The sequence below is a fragment of the Callithrix jacchus genome, chromosome 3 (assembly GCF_049354715.1).
Source record: "Callithrix jacchus isolate 240 chromosome 3, calJac240_pri, whole genome shotgun sequence".
Taxonomy (NCBI): domain Eukaryota; kingdom Metazoa; phylum Chordata; class Mammalia; order Primates; family Cebidae; genus Callithrix; species Callithrix jacchus.
In genome coordinates, this window is record NC_133504.1 from 124,797,256 (window position 1) to 124,817,073 (window position 19,818).

General features: G+C 37.5%; 1 long non-coding RNA gene and 1 other non-coding gene across 3 annotated transcripts in view; both read right to left on the reverse strand.

Moving 5' to 3' along the window:
* LOC144581811 (uncharacterized) overlaps positions 1 to 19,818 on the reverse strand; it is a 71,528-nt gene that overhangs the window by 50,400 nt on the left and 1,310 nt on the right. The window lies entirely within an intron of this gene.
* On the reverse strand, positions 16,472 to 16,596 carry LOC118152593 (small nucleolar RNA SNORA3/SNORA45 family). The gene has a single exon (XR_004741338.1). It is a non-coding gene; the product is annotated as a small nucleolar RNA SNORA3/SNORA45 family (small nucleolar RNA).

Consider the following 19,818-nt stretch of genomic DNA (forward strand, 5'->3'; position numbering starts at 1 on the left):
AAATAAAGAATGTATTCCATTTACAATAACCACCCCCAAAATAAAATACCTAGAAATGCATCTAACCAAAGAGGTGAAAGATCTCTACAATGAGAACCACAAAACACTGCTGAAAGAAACCACAGACACAAGCAAATGGAAAAACATTCTGTTCTCACAGACTGGAAGATCAATATCTTAAAATGGCTAAGTTGGCCAAAGCAACCTATACATTTAACATTATTACTATCAAACTACCAATGCCATTTTTTCCACATAATTAGACAAAACTACTCTAAAATGCATATGGAACCAAAAAGACCGCGAATAGCCAAAACAATTCTAAGCAAGAAAGAAGCCAGATATATCATATTATCTGACTTCAAACTATACTACAAGGCTATCACAACCAAAACAGCATGGTACTGGTACAAAAAAAGACACATAGACCAAAGGAAAAGACTAGAGAACGCAGAAATAAGTAAAGCCATACCCCTACAATCAACTGATCTTTGTTGACAAAAATAAGCAATGAGGACAGGACCCTCTATTCAATAAATGATGTTGGATAACCGGCTATCCATAGGCAGAAGAATGAAACTGAACTCCTACCTATCACCATATACAAAAATTAACTTGAGATGGATTAAATACTTCAATGTAAGACTTAAAAACTATAAAAATCCTAGACAAAAACTTAGGAAATATTTTTCTGGACATCAGCCTTGACAAAGAATTTCTGACTAAGTTCTCAAAAGCATTTGCAGCAAAAACAAAAATTTACATGTGGGACCTACTTAAACTAAAGAGTTTCTGTACAGGATAAGAAAATATCAACAGAGTAAACAGACAACTTTCAGAATGGGAGAAAATATTCACAAACTATACATCTGACAGAGTTCTAATGTGCAGAATCTAGAAGAAACTTAAACAATTCAACAAGCAAGAAACCAAACATCCCCATTGAAAAGTGGGAAACAGACATGAACAGACATTTCTTGAAAGAAGGTATACAAGAGGCCAACAGACACATGAAAAAAATGCTCAGCATCACTAATCACAAGAGAAATGCAAATCAAAACCACAATGAGGCCAGGCGCAGTTACTCATGCCTGTAATCTCAGCACTTTGGGAGGCCAAGGCAGGCAGATCTCTTGAGGCCAGGAGTTCAAGATCAGCTGGCCAACATGGCAAAACCCTGTCTCTACCTGAAATATAAAAATTAGCAGAGCATGATAGTGGATGCCTGTAATCCCAGCAACTACTTGGGAGGCTGAGGCATGAGAACCACTTGAACCTGGGAGGTGAACATTGCAGTGAGCCAAGATTGGACCACTGCATTCCAGCCTGGGCAACAGAGTGAGACTCTGTCTCAAAATAATAATACCATCTTACACCACTCAGAACGGCTATTATTAAAAAGTCAAAAAAATAACAGATGCTGGAGAGGCTGAGGAGTAAAAGAAATACTTACAATTATTGGTGAGAATGTAAATTAGTTCAGCCACTACGGAAAGCAGTTTGAGGATTTCTCAAAGAACTAAAAATAGAACTACCTTTTGACCCTGCAATCCTATCATTGAGTATATACTCAAAGGAAAATAAACTATTCTATAAAAAAGACACATGAATTCATATGTTACAGCACTATTGACAATAGCAAAGGCATGATATCAAGCTAAGTACCCATCCATGGTGGATTGGATAAAGAAAATATGGTACATATATACCATGGAGTACTATGCAGCCTGAAAAAGAAGAAAAATCATGTCCCTTGCAGCAACACAAATGCAGCTGGAGGCTGTTGTCCTAAGTAAATAAACGCGGAAACAGAAAACCAAACATTGCATATTTTCGCTTATAAGTGGGAGCTAAACATTGAGTACATATGGACATAAAGATGGCAACAATAGACACTGGAGATTGCTATAGGTGGGAGGCAAAGAGGGGGGAAATGGTTGAAAAACTACCTTTTGGGCATTATGCTCATTACCTGGGTGATGGGATTAATCATACTCCAAACCTTGGCATCACGCAGTATGCCCATGTGACAAAGCTGCACATGTACCCACTGAACCTAAAAGTTGAAATAAAAAAATTTAAAGAGACACAAATTCTTCTAATGACCCTTTATGATTAGTCTTTACCTGCTTCTTAAACCCATTTGGCAACATGCCTTTCATAACTTTCTGACACAATGGAAACAACAGCCTTCTCTCAACTCTGAAACCACCATTGTTCTTTAAACTCAGAGACTTGCATAACTATACTTCTTCCTTTCTTCAACTAATTAACTCCTTCTCTCTCTTAAGATCTCAATTCGACCATAATTTCCCAGGAAAGCACTATTACTATGTGTAATTATACCATGCACTTTTTCTTTACAGAACTAACACAGTTATAATTTTGTATTTATTATAGTTATATTATTATATTTAGACTTGGTTATATAACTAGTCATATTATTTTATTGTATTTAGCAATAATTTTCATTAAATAATTTTTAATGTATAATGTCTTTGCCCCACTTAGCTTGTAAACTCAGTAACAGTGGAGGCCATGCCTGTTTTTGCTCATCATTATATCCCAAAGTTCTAGCCTAGCACCTAATACATACATGGTAGGTGCTCAATAAGTGTTAAATAAATGAAAGTTTAAGCTGACAGTCTTAATCACCAAGAGAAACAATACAGAGAGTAGACTCTGTGGCTCTTCTCAGAATAGATATGTCCCACTCATCACTACTTTCTCACCTATACATAAACAAGTCTCCTGACCCATAAAGTCCGGGTGAGGATCTTCCACTTCCAGGTTTACCATCCACACATTCCAAATTCATTTTAACTGGTCCCTGTGCACATGACCCTAGAACTCCACTTGTAACTCTGTGTCTTTGCAACTCACTCCAACTGCCAGAGACAAGAAGCCAAAACACACAATAGGGAATGATCTGGACTTTGCCATTATTATAGCTGTCTTTGGCACTCCTCTAGTGGGGACAGTATTTGTAGAAGAAAACCATATGAACAACAACTGATGTGAATCCTGTGTAAAGTCCAGTGGTTTTTGATTAAGGTACTGGTCCATGACCAAAAATGGGGGTTGGGTGCCTACAGAATAATGAAAGTGAAATAGTTTAAAGTAGAAATGATAATTAGTACAGCATGTGTGTGTGTGGGGCGGGGGGCAATAAGCCAAGACTCAGAAATAGGAAACCAAATACCAAAGTCTAGTACAAAGGACAGAAGCAGAACTGTAAAATGGAAATGAAGCCAGAGTCAGAAGCCAGAATGACTACGGAGTGAGTACAGATCTAGAACCAGGGAATCACGTGCATAATAATCATAGTAAACAGATCAGGGCAGGCAAATTCCTGGAACCATGGTCATGTTCTGCTAATTTAAGGCACAGAACTGGAAGAGAACCTCTTATCAAAAAGAACTAAAACCTTCCGGGGAAGCCTGAGTACTTGCGTGGGGCCAGACAGAAAATCCTCCCCAACCAGTTACTCTTTAACTTGAGCCCCCTCAAATATTCACCATGTGACTCAGACAATTAAGTGAGCTTCAGGCAACTCACCCCTCCTCACTCACATCTAGAGTGCTACATTCAGCCTTATAGCCTGTCTTGCTTCTTTCTCCCACTGCATTCTTGTGTTGATACAACTGATGACTTCTGATTTCTCCTCTGGTTTTTTACCTAACATTAATTCCTTATATCTGATAACAGACTCAGGTTCATCCTTTTTTTTTTTTTTTTTTTGTCCCATGGGTAATTCTTTTGTACTTATCTTTTCCTTCCTTTTACTTCTAACTGCTCTAGGTAATTAACTAACCTACCTAATTAGATACCTCTATCTCTGGGATCCCTTCTCTAACTTAAACTTGAGTGGCTGATACCTACTCAACCTTTCCTAACCCTTCCTACTATCAGAATTGCAAGTGCAGGACTTAAGGAATATACACTTTTAAATGCATTTAGTTATCTTTTTAAAAATGGCCAATATCTTGTTTTCTGTATGCAAGTTTTATCTCACTAAATAAACCTTATGTTTCTTGAGGAATGGATTGACTCTGTATTACTTCTCTAGACCTTATAATAATGAGTACCTAATCAATATACTGAATTTGCAAATAATTGTAGGTGAGGTACTGTGTATATGGCAATATTTGACTTTATTTAAAGAAGTCTTTCTGAGAATTTAAATGCTACCAGATCCCATTCAATACATTTATAATCTAATTTATTATAATACAATAGTCTTAATAAGTAAGATATTTTACAAAATAATGTTTTTTGAAAAGTATGTATTTTATCATAGAAATTTACAGTGGGAAAGACCCTCAAATTATTAAACCTAATGCCCTGTTATATTACAGAGAATCTCCTTAATATTAGCGTTGATTTTCAAGCCTATGGGGACAACCATACAAACATAACTTATTGAGGGAGGCAAGGATGGTTTCCCTGAGAAAATGACATTCAAGACAAACTCCAAAGAATAGGTATGGGACACCTCTGTGAAAAGGAGGAACATAAAGTATGAGGTAAATTCTTGAGAGGAGGGACAGGTAGAAGTGTCCATTGAGTTTGAGCAACTGAAAAGTTTGTGTTACTGAAACAGAACTAATAAGTGAGAACATGGCATAGATAAGCAAGGGACAGTGAGTTCTGAAGACCTTGGTTAGGATTATGGACTTTACCCTAAGAACAGTGAGAAGGCATTGATGGGTTTTGGGAGCAGCATCATATGAAAAGATTTGTGGTGGTTTTTTTTTAAGTCACTTTGGACATTTGTTTCTGGTCAGAATGAATAACCAGAACCAAATTTATCCTTCCACCTGGAAAAACTAGAAAAATAGACAAAATTTATAAAGCAATGGCTTTGAAGACATTGGTTATCAGGCAATGAAGGACAGTGATTCTGTCATACAGGAACTAATGAGGTAAGTTATACCATAGCCCCAGCTTACTGCCTGGAAAAGTTTTCTAGCTGCAGTATAAGGAGGGGAAACCCTGAGTTAAAACCCTGAGCTGAGAGTTTGAGAAAGAGGCTAGAGTTGGCAGGGCAGATTCTGGAAAGGGAGAACTACACAGATGAGAAATCCAGAGATCTGAAGAGTTTGTCCTTGGATATATAAGAAAGATAGTATATTTGAACCCAAACATCTCAATAATTAAATTACATGTAAATAGTCTAAACTTCCTCATTTAAAAACCAGAGATTACTAAGACTGGATAAGAATGCAACATTCAACCATGCTTAACATAGAGCTTAAAAGTTAAGGGAAGAGAAAAATATACCGTCCTAGTACTAATCAAAAGAAAGCAGACAAAATAGATTTCAGAGCAAATAATATTACCAGAGATGAGGGACATAAAATGAACAAATTATTTGAAAGATACAAACTCCCAAAGCTCATTCAAGAACAAATAGATAATGTAAGTAACTCTACAGCTATTAAAGAAATTGAATTTGTGCTTACAAACTTTCCCACAAAGAAAACAGTGGACCCACATGGCTTCACTAGTAAATTCTATCAAACATTTAAGCAGAAAATAACACCAATTCTACAAAAACTCTTTGAGATAATTGATGAGAAGGGAATATTTTCTTTTTTTAAAATTAATTAATTTATTTTCTAATTGCATCTTAGGTTTTGGGGTACCTGTGAAGAACATGCAAGACTGTTACATAGGTACACACATGGCAGTGTGATTTGCTGCTTTCCTCCCCTTCACCTATATCTGGCATTTCTCCCCATGCTATCTCTCCCCAACTCCCCACCCCCTGCTGTCCCTCCCCAATTACCCCCCAGAAGGGAATTTTTCTAGTTCTTTCTGTGAGAGCAGCATTACTTGATACCAAAACCAGAGAATGACATTACAAGAAGAGACAACTACAGACCAATATGTGTCATAAACATACATGTAAAAATTCTTAGCAACATATTAGCAGAACTAATATAATATTATACAAAAAGGATAATACATCTTGACCAAGTGGGGTTTATCTCAAAAATACAAGGTTGGTTTAATATTAAAAAATTAACTAATGTAGTGCATTATAAAAAGAAGCTAAGAAAGAAAAATTATATGATTATCTCTACAAATACAGAAACATTATTTGAAAATACAAAATACATGCCTGATTAAAACTGTCAGAAAACAGAACAGAAGAGAATTTCCTTATATTGATAAACAGGGTATGTGGAAGATCTACATTTAACATCACACTTACAATCAGGAACAAGGAAAATGTCCGTCTTACACTTCTAATCAGCATTGCACTGGTGGTTCTACCCAGTGAAGTCATGCAAGAAAAATAAAATCTCCATTTGGAAAATAAGAAGTATAACTCCCTTTATTCACAGACAGCATGATTTCCGTAAAGAAAATCCTATGGAGTGTGTAAATAACTTACTAGAACTAATACAGGAGTTCAGCAAGGTTCCAAGATAGCAGATCAATATACAAAATTAATTATATTTCTATATATAGTGGAGTATCATTTCATGTGTTTATTTTCCATCCATATAGCTTACTTAGTGAATTGTCTATTCAAATATTTTGCCCACTTTTAAAAGGTAAACATTTATCTACTATGTGACCCAGTAATCATATGAAAGCATTCCTGGTCACAATACAATCTTAGGAATCCATGAATATGTGACAATACACAGCAAAGAGACTTTGCAGATATGATTTAAGACAAGATTCTTGAGATGGGAAGATTATCTTGCATTATACAAGCCAACCCAATGTCATCACAAGGGACTTTAAAAGATGGAAGAGGAAGGCAGAAGAGTCAGAGACAAAGTGATGATGGATGTAGAAGTTGGAGTAATGCACATTAAGATGGAGGCAGACGCCACAAGCCAAGGAATGCTGGCAACATCTAGAATCTGGAAAAAGTAAAAAGAATCAGCCCTGGAGTCTAGATAAGGAGTGTAATCCTGTCAACACCTTGCTTTAGCCCAGTGGAATTCATTTCAGACTTCTGACATCCAGAATTATAAGATTATAAATCTGTGTTGTTTTAAGCCACTATCATGCAATTTATTACAACAGTAATAGGAAATAAATACTGTTGACTTCTGAGAAGATTCTTTTGTGGAGCTTCTATTTTTACTTGGATAAATTTATATTCAGTACTAGAATGTTAAAAACATGCCTATTATTATTTATTATCAAATTTATATAAATTTGATAAAAGGCTGGGCATGGAGGCTCATGCCTGTAATCCCAACATTTTGGGAGGCCAAGACAGGCAGATCACTTGAGGCCAGGAGTTTGAGACCAGCCTGGCCAACATGGCAAATACCCATCTCTATTAAAAATACACAAATTAACCGGGTATGGTGGAACATGCCTATAATCCCAGCTACTCAGGAGGTTGAGGCATGAGAATTGCTTCAGCCTGGGAGGGGGAGGTTGCAATGAGCTGAGACAGTACCACTGCACTCCAGCCTGGATGACAGCAAGACTCTGTCTCAAATACATACATACATACATACATACATACATACATACATCAAATGCTAAATTTGATATAGCATTTAAGGAACTGTAAAATAGAGATAACTTATTTAATGAGCTTGTCTTATAGTAATATTTGTCAAAGATACTGTAAGTGGAGGCAAAAAAGACAATAACTGAAAACATTTGAGCTGAAATATTTACATATTTAATAAGATAAAATCAGAACGGGCAATATACTCCATTTGGCATAATTTGCTCCGAGTTTACCAGATATTTTTATTAACCTGGAGAGAAAGTATGTTCCAAAATAAAAATACTGAGGTAACTAAGTTGAGTCGATTGACAGCATCAACAATTTAAAATTCATTAGCTGTAAAATGAAATATGAACGTTTAGAGATGCTTTTATTAAAAATTACAATCATATCATATAAAAATTTATTCTTCAGATGTAAAATATACCTGTAACAGGACATGAGACAGATTCAGTGAAGACAATGATTAAAATACATGAATAATTATAGAATAATTATTATGGTTTTAACTTAATGTACTGATAATTAATATTCAGCAGTTTGTTTTCAATTTTCTCTAGTGCACCCAGATTTATTTTTGAAAATATTTTATTTCTTTTGAGACAGAGTCATGTTCTGTCATCCAGGCTGCAGTGCAGTAGTGTGATCTAGGCTCACTGCAACCTCCACCTCCCGGGTTCAAGTGATTCTTCTGCCTTAGCCTCCTGAGCAACTGGGAATATAGGTGTGCCCTACCACATATGGCCAATTTTGAATTTTTGGTGATGGGGTTCCACCATGTTAGCCAGGCTGGTCTCGACTTCTGACCTCAAGTGGTACACCTGCATCCAGCTCTCAAAGTGCTAGAATTACAGGTGTGAGCTGCTGCACCCAGCCTTGAAAATAGTTTTTGTTTGTTTGGGAAGGAGTCTTGCTCTGCCACCAGGCTGGAGCGCAGTGGTGCAATCTTGGCTCACTGCAACCTCCGCCTCCTGGGTTCAAGTGATTCTTCCGCCTCAGCCTCCAGATGAGGGAGGTAGCTGGGACTATAGGTGCGTGCCACCAAGCCCGGCTAATTTTTGTATTTTTAGCAGAGAGGGGTTTCACCATGTTGGCCAGGATGGTCTCTATCTCTTGACCTCATGATCCACCCATTGCAGCCTCCCAAAGTGCTGGGATTACAGGAGTAAGCCACCACACCCAGCCAAAAATGTTTTTTAAACAGAACTATTTTATAGGTTCTCCAATATAATAAAACTAATTTGTCAACTCATACATAAAATATTATATATATTTGATTGTTTAATGCTTCATTTTATTCTTAAAGGTATCTCCATTTGGACAATAAATCATTTAGTCAATTATATAGTCACCCTGGGCATTAGGTCTAATAGTAACAGGTACATACACCACAGCTACATTGTTCTCAGACCTATGTATTTTGGTTGCTAGGAGGAATTGACTCTGATTCCTGTAGGCCAGTACTTCCCAACCTGCAGCTGACATCTTAACTGAGTATTTAATAGACCATTCGACCATGATATAAAGCGATTGCTTTATAGTTTAGTAAACATATGAGTTTATACATTCTTTAAAACTAGTGATCACATGGTTGTTAGCCTTTTGCCTTATTGCATTTACAGTAAAATGAGTTAGTTCTTTGGTCAGATGTAATGTTTTGTGTCTGCTGCTAAATAAGGCATTCCATCAATTTATAACTGTATCGCTAGAAATATGGCAGGAAAGAAAGAAAAAGATAGCTCCACAAAAATGATTGATTCTATGAGAAGAAACTGGTGCCATCTTCATGATGGAAGAAGTCTAATGTAATCTGCCTGCCACCAGGTGGCTGAGTGGTCCCCTTGGTGTATGATGTTTCATCAAATGTTCAGCATTGGTTGCTGCTGCTGGATGACTGTACTTTTAGCTATAGCGGTAGACAGATCAGCCTTGTAGAAGATGAAGTCTATGTTATTCCGAGATCACACATAACTTTCATCTGTACCATTATGACATCTGTCCACAAAACCATTGACTAAGCATTGGCTACCTGAAGAAAGTGACTAACTGGTAGTTGCATAAAAGGCCATATTGTCTACCTTATTATTGATGTCTCCTTTGCAGAGGTAGCCTTCTTTCTTATTTTTTCTCATAGCACTTACATGAGTTACAAGCGTCCTCACACTCTTTATTATTTCAGGAGGTCCACTTATGTATCACTTCCCCAAATTTATTTATCCTCTATTTCAGACTTGTTCTTCCCAAGTTCTTGCTTATTTAACCATAGCCAAACCAATAACTGCCCACAAAGAGGTATAGGGCATTGTTCTTCTAAGAAAATTGGAAAATGAGATATACCGATCAAAGTTTTTCTCCTTGAAAAGACTTCCTTTCTGCATGTATTTCAGGGCCACTCTTTATTTAGCATTATCAGTTATACTTTTTAAAACTTTTTATAGTGGTTGCCCTACAGTTTGCAATCTATGTCTACAATTAATCCAAGTCCACTTTCAAAGAACACTATAATGCTTCATAAGCAGTGCAGGTACCTTCCAATAACAAAATATTTCTAATTCCTCCCTCCTGTCCCTTGTATTAATGGTGTTGCTGCCATTAATTTTGCATTTACAAGCATACACACACACACACACACACACACACACACACAGAGTAGTCCCCCCTTATCTGCACTTTTGCATTTCCTGGTTTAAGTTATACGAAGTTAACTGTGGTCTGAAAATATTAAATGGAAAATTCCAGAAATAAGTAATTTATGTTTTAAATTGCACATCATTCCCAATAATGAGATAAAACACTAATGTCCCACTATATCCTACCTGGAACATGAATCATCTTTTTGCCACCTCGAAACTGTCACTCCAGATCGACTATGGCAGTATGTAGCGCTTATGTTCAAGTAACCCTTATTTTATTTAATAATGGCTCCAATGCATAAGAGATGATGCTGGCATAGTGTTATCATTTTTCTATTTTATTATTGTTAATTTCTTATTGTGCCTAACTAATAAACTTTATCACAGTCATGTATGTGTTGGGAAAAAAAACCATAGTATATATAGGGGTCATTACTATCTGCTGTTTCAGGCATGGGCGGGGGTGGATCTCGGAATATATCTCCTGCGGATAAGGAGGGGACTACTACTCAAATACATTGTTTCTATTGTTATTCTGAGCAAAATGTTACTTATTAGATTAAGAAAATAAAAGTTTTGTTTTACCTTTACTTAGTCCTTCTCTGATGTGCTTCCTTTCTTTATATGAATATGAATTTTTTCCCTGTACTATTTTCCTTCTTTCTGAAGAACGCCTCAACATTTTTTGCATGATCCCTCAATTTTTGCCAGTGTAAAAGTCTTTATTTCTCCTCCACCACCTTGCAAAGTAAAGAATTCTCAGTTGGTGTTTTTTTTCTCTCAACACTGAATATTTCACTCCAGTCTCTTCTTACTTGCATGGCTTCTGAGAAGTCAGATGTAATTCTTATCTTTGCTCCTTTAGAGGTAGGGTGTTTTTTCCTTTGGCTTTTTTTTTTCCCAGAATATTTTTCTTTTGTTTTTGAATCTTTTTGTTTTCACATATATTCTCCTTATATAAGAATATTCTTATTTCTGATTTTCTGAAATTTGAATATTTGCCCATGTGTAGTTTTTTTTTTTGTTTTGTTTTTGGCATTCACCCTGTTGCTATTCTCTGTGCTTTGGTGTCTGACATTAATTTGGGGGAAATTCTGTCATTATTGCTTCAAATATTTCTTCTGTTCCATCAAGGATTTCTTCTCCTTCTAATATCCATACTATGTGTATCTATACCTTTTGTAGTTGTCCCAGAGTTCTTAAATATTCTGTTCTACCTTTTCTATCCCCACCCCCCACACCTCATCCCATCTTTTTCCTCCATGCTTTTCTTTTTTGAGATGGAGTTTCCACTCTGTTGCCCAGGCTGGAGTGCAATGGCATGATCTTGGCTCACTGCAACCTCCACTTCCTGGGTTCAAGCGATTCGCCTGCTTCAGCCTCCCAAATTGCTGGGATTACAGACGTGTACCATCACACCTGGTTAATTTTTGTATTTTTAGTAGAGACAGGTTTTCACCATGTTGTGCAGGCTCGTCTCGAACTCCTGACCTCAGGTGATCCACCTACCTTAGCCTCCCAAAGTGCTAGGATTACAGGTGTGAACCACCAAACCCGGCTTCACCGTGCTTTTCTGTTTGGGAAATTTTTATTTTCCTATTCTTAAGCTCAGAGATTCTTTCCTCAGCCAAGTCCAGCATACTAAGTAAACCCATCAAAAAGCATTCTTCATTTATGTTACAGGGTTTTTAATATCTAGCATTAACCCCCCCTTTTTTTTTTTAGAATTTTCATCTATGTTTACATTATCCATTTGTTCCTATACGTTGCCTACTTTTTCTGTAACGCCCTTAGCATATTAAAAAGTTTCATTTGTTTTTAATTCCTGGTTTAATAATCACAACATTCTTACTATATTTGACTCGTTATGATGCTTATTCAGTCTCTTCAAACTGAAAAACCCCTTTTTTCCCTTTACAAATACTTCTTGTAATTTTTTGCTGAAAGGTGACTATGATGTGCCGAGTAAAAGGAAGTACGGTAAATAAACCTTTGGTAATGTGGTGGTAAGGTTGGTAAGGTGTCAGGGAGTAGAAGCATTCTGTAGTCTTATGATTAGGTCTGTCTTTTGGTAAACGGGTACCCCGGCACAGTAAACTTCAGCAGTGTTTGTGTGTGTGTGTGTGTGTGTGTATTTTTTTTTTTTTTGAGACCGAGTTTCCCTCGTTTGCCCAGGCTGGAGTGCAATGGAATGATCTCAGCTCACTGTAACCTCCGCCTCCCAGGTTCAAACGATTCTCCTGCCTCAGCCTCCTGAGTAGCTTGGAATACAGGCATGTGCAACTACGCCCGGCTAAATTTTTGTATTTTTAGTAGACACAAGGTTTCTCCATGTTGGTGAGACTGATCTCGAACTCTCAACCTCAGGTGATCCACCCGCCTCGGCCTCCCAAAGTGTGGGATTACAGGCGTGAGCCACCACACACAGCACTTCAGCAGTGTTTTTTCAGTTGTTTTTTCTCTTAAAATGGACAGAATTGCTAAAGGGTACTAGAGTGGTATATTTCTCTTTCCCACATGGAAGGCTAGAACCAAATGGAGCTGAAAATTTTCCTTCCCTCAAGTCAGTTAGGCTTTGATAAAACCCCACCAGATTAGGCTTCAGTAAAAAAGTTTCTCCTTGCCCAGCCAAAAAAAAAAAAGAAAGAAAATCCAAAAAAAAAAAAAAACCAAACAAACAAAAGTTTATTTTGTGGGCAGGGTTTGTTAAGAACAGAAAGCTCTGCTGTATTTCAAAATGGTTGCTTTCCCCATCCCTCGGCCAGAAGCATGAGGGGATTTTTCTCTGGTATTCATCGTGAGTTCACCTTTATGAGTATACTATACTAGTACTAATGGAAGTATAATTCACAAAGGTGTAAGGGCTCCTCTATGACTGGGTTCCCCTGGGGTTTTTGATTCTCAGGCTTGTCCACAGTGAGGCTTTAGCATTTCATCAATTACAGTTCAGGTTTTTCTATCCCAGCACTGGTTCCCACAGAGGTTTCTTCTCTGGTTATGATTTGCTGTATCTTCCTGTCTCCAATTTTGGGGGCAGCAGTTTTCCCTGTATCCTCATTTCTGAGGAATTTAAGAATTGTTGTTTGTTTGGTCAGCTTCTTACTTATTAGGATGGAGTGGCAAGTTCTAAGCCCCTTATATGAGACTAGAAATTCTGCCTGCTTTTAAAATTCATTGTTGTGTGAAAATATCAGCTTGGTTATACTTTATTTTCTGGGTTGTTACACAATATAAAACTTTTGCATATTTGAGGATATGAGAAGATCTCTGGGTGAATTCCTGTATTTCAAGGATCTACTACTTATTTCCTGTACAAGACATTCAGAGTTATGCAGTTTGTAAGCTATACCCAGTGCCCTAAGTATTACTGTGGTGCTATATAAATACCTCAGGTATTTAATAAACATTTGTGGAATAATCTATAAATGAATGAAGGAGAGATTTCCCTGTTTGGATTCTTCTCAGTTTCACCAGATCATCCCTAGTTTTCTCATAAATTCGATTTGTCCTGAGAAGGATAGAAGAAATTGTTCTGACGTTTAATGTCGTTATTAGTTGTTAATATACTAACTTGGTCTGAATCTTAACCTTGGACATGTTTCTCTTGATTTTCAATTTGAAAGTACAAAATTCAGAAACTCCCAAATCTCTGTGCAGGAGTGTTCTATGCAATAACCACTCAGTCTTCCAAACAGTAACAAAAGTTGCTAAACTGACAAACATAAAAGGAAACACAAAAGTAAAATGTGGGTAGCTTATTTGTTTAGTAACAAGAGTTAACTGCATTATTTAGTTGTAGATTATCTTTTGCATAGTTTTATTCTCAGAGTGTTTTTCTCTGCTATCCAGGAATCTTTAGGTTTTTCCATTCTTTTATTCCCTTTTATTTTTCCAACCTAGGAGTACATGCAGATGAACAATACTAATTTTAATTTTAAACTAAACAAATTTTAAGAGGTGAGATATATACTTGGGCAAATTTAACATGAACAATATATTCCCCAAATAACATTTAATTGGCTTTAAATGGATTTATTTAGGTAGCAGCTCTGTTCTACCAATGTGCCCAGTAGTTAATTACTATTTGTTTTAGACTGCAATCCCCAGCCTTAAGCTTAACTATTTTTTACTGGGCTCTGGTTCCAGAGGAGTGGACTAAGAAAATTATTAATGCTAGAGAAGGGTGGTAAGAGAGTGAAGGGGATTTTGAAATCATGTCATATAAGGAGTGATTAAAATGAGAAGGATGTTTCCCTAAGGAAAAGAAGACTAGGGTAGATTCTATATCAACATTTATCTCAAAACCCTTAGCATGGTCCACAGCGCCTGAATCATCTGTCTTCCACTTACTTCTCCAACCTCCTCTTGCAAACATTCTCACTTCTGTATTTCAGCTCTTTTGGCACAGTTTGATACCTCCTTTTTTAAGCCTTTTGCATATACGCTCCTTTGGCTAGGAAGATTCTTCTCTACTTGTTGGCCTATTTCCTACTATAGATCTCTGTTCACATACTACTTCCTCAGGGAAGCCCCAAAACAAAAGTTTCTAGCTCAGGTTTCCCTTGTAGCAGTTATTTCATTTGTGCGTCTCTCACGCTAGACTATAAGCTTCAAGACATAAAGGACCATGTTTGTTTTGCTAACCAGTTTTTCAACTAACACAGTGCCTGCTATGTAGCACGTAGGTAGCAAATACTAGGTGAATGAACATCCATGCTTATGCCAACTAAATTGCTGATTTCAACTCAAATGCCAAAAGTTTCTTAAAAACCTACACAGAAACAATAAGGAAAAAAATAGGTGACATAAACAAATGAATAAAGATAGCAGGAATAATAGGAATTTATGGAAACTGTAGAGAATTGAAGACAGCAGACCTTATATAAAGGCATTCAAGTCTAACAACTTTGAAATGCTGTGATGACTAAGCATACAGCATGTTCATGTACCACATTTGGCTACAGGCTGCCAGTTTGTAACACCTGTTTTAAGTAAATTGATACATTCATCATAATATTGTAGAGGGCATTTAATGCCATGAGAAAATGCTCACATATACTAAGTTAAAAAAAAGCATGCTCTGGGATACCTTATTGGTGGATTCAAAAATTAAAAAAAATTTTAAAAGCATGCTTAACACAGAAGTGGAATTCCAATTTCATTTAAAAACACACAGAGAAAACACTGTGTAAAGGTTTGTACTAAAATATCAATAGTGGATATCCGTAGCTGATAGAATTATGTTTTGCTATGTGTGCTTTTTGTAATTTCTTAGTGTTCTAAGATGAACATGCATTGTTTTTGTACTCAGAAATAAATTTTTACAAGGTAGAGAAGTAACTCAGGTGTCAACGTGGAGGATAGAGTAGAGTACAATAGGATCAGAGGCAGGGAGATTGACTACTGTAATAATATAGGTGAACAATGGTGAAAGCCAAGTTAAGGCAGTGGCTGAGAGGACAGTGGTTATCAAAGTTACCTGGTCCCCTCTGCCGAAACATATGCTTCAATTTCTACTTGACTGTAGTTGCTTATGTTGGACAAATTTTCAGGTGGAAAGCAGAGTACAAGCCAGTAGCACCCTGTTTTTTTTTTTTGAGACAGAGTTTCGCTCTTGTTACCCAGGCTGTAGTGCAATGGTGTGATCTCGGCTCACCACAACCTCCGCCTCCTGGGTTCAGGCAATTCTCCTGCCTCAGCCTCCTGAGTAGCTGGGATTACAGGCACGTGCCACCATCCCCAGCTAATTTTTTTTTTTTTTGAGACGGAGTTTCGCTCTTGTTACCCAGGCTGGAGTGCAATGGCGCGATCTCGGCTCACCGCAATCTCCGCCTCCTGGGTTCAGGCAATTCTCCTGCCTCAGCCTCCCGAGTAGCTGGGATTACAGGCACACACCACCATGCCCAGCTAATTTTTTGTAGTTTTAGTAGAGACGGGGTTTCACCATGTTGACCAGGATGGTCTCAATCTCTTGACCTCATGATCCACCCGCCTCAGCTTCCCAAAGTGCTGGGATTACAGGCATGAGCCACCGCACCCGGCCTAGCTCCCTGTTTTATATTTTAGCATTTGTTGGCATTTAATAAAACCTCCTTCCCTGTGGCTTCAAGCTACCAGGACACAGGTCTTCCCCACAACCCCACCTTAATCTTTTCCTAAGCTCTTCTGCTACAGAATTTGGCCTTCACAATGACAGGCTGCTTTGGGAGGTTTTCCTTCCCCAGCACTTTATAGTAGCTCTAGAAGAACAGAGAAAAGAATTTACAATACACTGTGGCAGGTACCAACTCCCTGATGGGAATGAGGAGATTCCTGCCAACCTATTTTCTAAAATCAAGGTAGAGTATGTTTCTGACTGGGCACTAATGGGGACACTGGTTGCCCCCATCAGTGAATCAAGACCAGCAGATTCTGAGGACTTCAGCACACTGGACAAGAGCTGTGTTAGGATGTGACTCTAGTCTCAGAGCGCTCCCTGTTTTTGAATTTCCAAGTCTTCCTGGCAGTATCTATCCCTTATCTCTTGGAATTTCAACCTGGAGTAGAAACCTAGGAAATATTTCTCAGTTCATGGGTTATCATCCCCTTCTGCAGTATCATTGAGACTGCCTCTGTTTTCCTGTAGGGATTTCATTCTTAGGCAGGTTCACCCTACATGATGATCAAAGGTCACAAGTAGCTTTTGGTTTTTTTTCCCCCTTATTCCAGAGGCAGGTGCCTTTTTCTCAACAGTCCTACCCCAAATGATGAGACTATCTGTGATTAGCTTCATTTTTGCTAATCTGCCCATTCCTAAACTAATCACTATGGCTGAATGATAGGATACTTTGGCTAGCCTGATTTGTGGGCCGACTCCTATGGTATAAAATTAGAATTATGTAATGAACAATTACATCTGGAGAAAGAGGGACAGGTCTATATTAGGATACATTCTCAAATCTGTGGTCTAACACAAAAGAATGCATATGAACGCTAACACAAGTGTCCCTAATTGGCAAGCAAGTATCCTCCAAGTGAAGATTCAGAAAACCAGGAGGCCTATCTTGTGGCTTTGCCATCTTTAACGCATAGCTTCCAGAGCAAATTTGCTCATCTGCCTCAAGTTGGTGGTGAGTTGGGTATCTTGGATTGCTCATGTGATGTTTCCATGGCCCAGAGCTGGAATAGGAGCACATCACTTCTACTCACGTTCCACTAGTTAGAACCTAATTAGCACACCTAATCCATATACATAATTGAAAGAGAGGCATGGAAATATAACCGTGTGTCCAGAAAAATTTAGCATGTACAAGAATCCACTATTCTGATCACTTGTATAAAACATGTATTTTACCTCTCTTTCCATACACATAACATACCCTGTCCCAAGGGAGATAATCCAGTCACTGGAACAGGCTCAAAGTCTAGGATTTTCAGAAAATGTGCAGTTCTCTTCATTAGGTACAGATGTGACCTAAGAACTAAAAAGACAAGTTATCTTTATTGTCACCCCCTGTCCCTACAAACCCAATATACAGTGGTAGCTCAGGGACACATAATTATAATACACTCTCATTCAGAAAAGAAAAATGTGACACTGAGTAATACTATGTAGTATAATAATAATGAAATACTATATAAGCATTTTGCCGCCCATCTCCTTAAGATTAATGAAAGTTTTGATGAGACCCCAATTCTAGTTTTCAGGAGAAACTCCTTGTCCATTCTTTTGTACAGTTCCCGATAGGAGCTTCCGAAATGTTCTTTTTTTGGTCCATCATTCTCCATAGACACATTCTATGTGGATACTGGGGAGCTGCTAAGCTTTTATGCTCTATTTTCTACTTATGCAAGACTGTGGTTCGACAGTTACCTGCTGTTTTAACACCTGAACAATATTTGAACCAGATTTAGCAAGATTAGTAATAGAATTCCTCTAAAAATGTAGTCTTCTGATTGAAGTGCTTCTAGTAACTATACCCAAAGTTCTTTCTCACATAATTATCAAGCCTAATTTACCGCTTGATTCCTTGCTCCTATGCAACTTCCTCTTGATGTTGATCATAGCTATCTTGAAGCCACCTGAAATAATGTCTTAGAATGGAAAGACCAAATCCTTTTCCTGATCTTTGTTGCAGGACTTAATCTCGAGGGTAAGTATAACTCAAGACCTCTTCTAGTTTTTTTTTATTAGAAGTCTAAAAAAAGTCACCTTTTTCAACCCTTCCAAAGAAATATTCTTGTATACTCTCACTTTAGTAAAACCTTATTAAAAGTAAAATATAAAATTCAACACTTAGTATTACTTTTGCTCTTTTCAATCATTTCCTCTGGAGCTAATCTCAACAGGTAGGTGATCTGATTTTGAATTATTCCAGGTGACAGTTTTACTAATTACTTTGCCATTGCAAACATGGGCCTCCTTTTTCCAGCCTCCAAATCACATTTTCTACCACCTGCTGCATCATAAGTAAGCTGATGTAACATACTTTAGGTTATTGTCTTAGCATTACTCCACTTCTGGTACCAATTTCTGGACTAGCTATGGTCATTCTAGATCCTATACATATTAATTCTCAAATCTCAATTTTTTTCTCACATAAGAAGTCCAAAAAGGAGTGTTTCTAACTGGGGTGGCTCTCTTCCAAGTAGTGTTTCAGCCACTCACTCTTCCTCTCTTTTCTGGCTTTGGCATCTCCAATATATAGTTTTCATGGTCACCATGCTCAGAGGCATCAAGTTGACAAAAAAAGAGTAGGAGAGAATAGGGGAACTTCATTAACCCTAAAAATAAGCACATCAATTCCATTCATATTTTCACTGGCTAGAAGTTAATCACAGCCAGGTGTGGCTCACATCTATAATCCCAGCACTTTGGGAGGCTGAGGCAGGTGGATCACTTGAGGTTGGGAGTTCGAAACTAGCTTGATCAACATGGAGAAACCCCATCTAAAAATACTAAAAATACAATATTATCTGGGTGTGGTGGTATATACCTGTAATCCCAGCAACTTGGGACACTGAGATAGGAGAATCACTTGAACCCAGGAGGCAGAGGTTGCGGTCAGCATTATCGTGCCATTGCACTCTAGCTTGGTCGAGGAGAGCTAAACTCCATCTTAAAACAAACAAAAAAACTTAATCACAGGACTACAACCAACCACAAGGAAAGCTGTGAAATTTAGTTTAGCTGTGTGCCCAAGAAGAAGAAATAAGTTTCATCAGCTAGTCAGTCCCTAGAGGTTCTAAAACGAAAAAAAAGTTAGAAAAAAAAAAAAAAAGAAAGTCACTTTATGAGCCTTGCCCATTTTAATAGTTTTAAACCTTATCCTGCTAGTCCCGATAGGATTATCATTTAACTACTATACTAAAGAGCAAAAACTCATTTTCCTCCAAACTGAGATTAAAGAGAGCATATTTGGTAGCATGATAGACACAAACCAGACTGCAGAGAGCTGACAAGTCAATTTCAGAAAACAAAAAGACACTGAATATAGAATACTTTTTGAAGAAAGAAAGCTTGCTTGAGAAGGAAACAATTGAAGCTAAAGAAGGATTAGCTAAGGAACCAGAATTTGTAGAAGGTTGAAAACAGAAAAGATAATAAATGCATGAGAAAGAGGAGAACTGGAACTAGAATATGTATGAAGAGTTAATCTCACATATGAACAGGGAGTCTCTCATTCCTTGATGCTGGAGAAAATGAAATAT